This window comes from Arvicanthis niloticus, chromosome Y, assembly GCF_011762505.2.
Source record: "Arvicanthis niloticus isolate mArvNil1 chromosome Y, mArvNil1.pat.X, whole genome shotgun sequence".
Classification (NCBI taxonomy): domain Eukaryota; kingdom Metazoa; phylum Chordata; class Mammalia; order Rodentia; family Muridae; genus Arvicanthis; species Arvicanthis niloticus.
In genome coordinates this window covers 6,591,233-6,595,179 of record NC_133431.1, presented here as the reverse complement: position 1 = coordinate 6,595,179, position 3,947 = coordinate 6,591,233, and positions in this window count along the sequence as shown.

Genomic DNA, 3,947 nt, shown 5'->3' with positions numbered 1-3,947 from the left:
AGAAAGCTTTAGAACAAAAAAAAAAGCAAACACACCTAAGAGACTTAGACAGCAGGAAGTAATCAAACTCAGGGCAGAAATGAACTGATTAAAAACAAAGAAGACACTGCACAGACTAAACAAAACCAAGAGCTGGTTCTTTGACAATATCAATAAGATAGAAAAACCCTTAGCCAGACTAACCAGAGGGTTCAGAGACAGTATCAAAATTAACAAAATCATAAGTGAAAAGGGTGTGAGCAAATTGAATAATGAGAAAAATATATTCAATATGATTAAAAATATGCTTTCAATTTAATTATTGATACTTAATTGGAGATAATAAACATGCATCTGCATTTCAAATATTATCTAATAACTTTTCTTCTGGTTTTGCTGAGTAGCTTCTAACAAAACAAACTTCCTGAGGAATAGCGTTACAAATAGAGTGGTAGAAGGCATATTTTAAACAACAAAAGAGGAAAAATACACAAAAAAATCTGAAGTTAACTTTTAGAAAACAAAGCACAAGGAATGAATATGTTTCTCATTTATTACCTTGAATTTAGTCTGAGGGCAGAGACAAGCAGGCCACAGGCAATTAAAACTATCCACCAATCTAGAGTATGAATAGCTAAAGAAAAGAGTTTGGTATAACAAAAGTAATAGCAAAATAAAGGTAAAAATCTTAGCAGGGTGAAAGACAGAATGAAATCCCAATTAGACTTAGTAGTTTCTCTGTTATCTGGCATGAACTACATGTAGCCCTTGAACACTTATGAGGAGAACTGGCACTGCTTGGCCCAGATCAAATGAACATGAATGATTATATGATCTGCTTCTTGTTAGAAGGACAGTAAGCTTTGCAGTTTGGTTTGGGCCTGTAAAATCAAATTCTTTTTTTGGATATTTTATTTAAATTTCAGATGCCATCCCCTTTCCCTAATTTTCCTCCCTAGAAAACCTGTATCCCATCCCCACTTTTCCTTTTTGCTTTTATATAATTTTTTTAAAATAGTAATCAAAGACTTTATAAGTTTGGTAATGGTCAATCAGAAGTGTAACCCAATACCCAACCTAGATATATAAACTATCTTTGACTGGTGGAGACACATGGACATCTGCCTCCATGTCCCCCCTCTTTTTCTCTCTCATCACCTAGGTTCTCCTCTCCATCTTCTCCTCCTCTCCTTACTGCTTCTCTTTCTCTTTGTACTCCTCCCACCTTAGCTCCTCGTACATATCACCCTTACTGTTAAAATAAAACTTTTCTCTCAAAATACAATTAGAGCATAACTATACCAATTTGTACCAGTGAGGTACAAGATAGACCTAATACCCAGTCCATCATTTTGTTGACTAACCCGAACCTCTGTCATCTCTCCTAAATATTTTAACAAAACTTCTTATAAATAATTTTAAGAACATTAATTAAATGATAATATTTAATTATATTTTAAATGATTTATGATCAGTTTCATATGATCAATTGAAATAGAAAAATTAGAATTCTCAAAGTGTTACTTTAACTTAATGAGTATGGGATTTAAATTCTTGTATGATACCTTTTTATACTGCACATTTTACAAAAAAATTCTATTTTAAAATAACTTTAAAAAAACAATGAATAGCTCTGAAAATACTAGATAAAGGTAAAAATTATTTCTTTTTCAGATAACTGTTGCTACCCACGTCCGACCAGTGGAATAAGGCAACAGCAACCGTGTTCTTCTTCAAGCAGTTTATTCAGTTATTCCTGTATAGCGAGCTTCTTCTCTCTCTTCTCCCTCCTCCCCAGCTCCTGCAGCCCCTTATAAGCATTGCCTTAATCCTTTCAGCAGCTGCCACGAAGTCACTGGTGATTGGCCATTCTCAATGATGCGAGGTGGGGTGATCAGGTAACCACACCTCTCAGTGCATACAACTCCATATATGGAGTTGTCTTTTCTCTCAAGCAATGCCTATGCCAAGTGCCACCTTGTAATGGCAAGAGCGGAGCCGCTTCCCACATGTGGGTTTTTTGTTTGCTTGGGCTTTTGTTTTGTTTTCTCTGAAAGAATACAATAATTCTGAGGAAAGTCACCTGCCAGGAAAGGAGGAGCAGAGTAAATGGGGATAAGGATGGCAAGGCTTTCTCTATGTCTTTTTTGCTATTTAATTTTTTTTAGCTCTATGTATGCATTATATTTAAACCATCTGGATAATAAGATGAAATGAAGAAGACACTTCAGGTTGACATTCAGGAAGCTGAGCTCACTAACTGGCCCAGGGCCCCAGGCATGCCTTGGCATGTGCAGTGTGCAATACCATTTTCCATGTTTGTGGCTGCTGAGTTTTGTGTTAGTTCTGTGTCCCGCACTGTAATAAGAACTCCTGAAGTGAAGCCTGTGTTTTGATTGGAGCAGGGACACGGTGACTTGGTTGCACCACTGATAGCTGGTAGCCTCTGTGGAAGTGACACCTGGTGACATGTGATGCTGAGTCATATCATGGGGGCTGTTGGGTAAGACCCTCTAGGTCATGTAAAAGTATGTTTAATGCGACAGACAAGAAGATCGTTAACCTCTTTATTACCAACACTTTTCCATTACTGTGGTAGGACAGGAAGATGATTGGAGGATTAGCCTGACTCCGACAGACCCTTCAGGCCCTGCCTATCTTCTTTGGAAAGGGGTCAAATTGGCTCATTGCTGATAATAGACAGCATGATAGTGCCCCCAGGTTGGTTTGTAAGAAACATGTACCTCACTTTTTATTTTTTATTTTAGCAATAAGAGTCAAATTTGGATTTATCCTGATAAGTGAGAGATTTGGGACCTCATGTAATCTAACTGGTCTAAGCTGGTCCTTAATCCCCATTTGCTGACTTTCTGTGACCTGTCCAGGGTACAAATGACTCTGCCTCAGGAGTAAGCCTGCCCAGCTAACTGAGGCAGCCTGGGTGCTGCTTGCAAGCCTGAGGCCCTTGGCTTTATTTTCACATATCCTAAAGAACAAAGCATTTCAGACTTGTTGCTGAGTAGTGGGAACACACTACCATTTCTGTTGCTGAGGTAAAACATCTTCCTTCACCAGGACAGGAGTGGTCATGCATCCTTTTGAGCCCAGGCCCAGGAAGCAGAGGCAGGCAGAATTCTATGAGTTTTTACATTAGTAGTCAGATGAAGTACTTTTTTACTCTTGTAAGTTTTTCTGTCACTTCATAATGAACTTTATGATGTATTTATTGTGTGTGAGTGTTGGGGGCATATACTACAGCAGCCATGTGGAGGTCAGAGAACAATATTTGGGACTAATATTGTTTAAATATTATATTGTGCTGAGTTTAAATGTGTGTACCACAATGCCCTGCCCCTTGGAAATGTACTAATTTCTTTTTAATGAGACAGGGTTTCATGTAGCTAGGCTGGGTTGAAGCTTACTATGTGGTTGAGTATATTTTGAATTCTTTTAAATCCTTTTTTTGTTTTTTTTTTTTCCTATGGGCCCAGGTGTATGTTTTATTTAAGTGTTTTTATTTAAGTGCACCCCATGCATGCCTAGTGTCCACAGAATCAGAAGAGGGCATTAGATCCATTGAAACTGGAGTTACGGATGTTTGTGAGCCACCATGAGGATGCTGGAAACTGAGCTCCTGTCCTGTGCAAGAACAGTCAGTGCTCTTAACTGCTGAGCCATCTCTCCAGCCCCATCTTGAACTCTATCTCTCTCTTTAAAGGTTTATTTATTTTATATGAATACACTGTTACTCTCTTTAGACACACCAGAAGAAGGCATTCAATCCCATTACAGATGGTTGTGAGCCACCATGTGGTTGCTGGGAATCGAACTCAGGAACTCTGGAAAAGCACTCAGTGCTCTTAACCTCTGAGCCATCTCTCTAGCCCCCATCTTGAACTCTTGATCCTTCTTTCCCTAACTCTTAAATGCTAGGATTACAGGCATGTGCCTATATCTACTTTATGCAC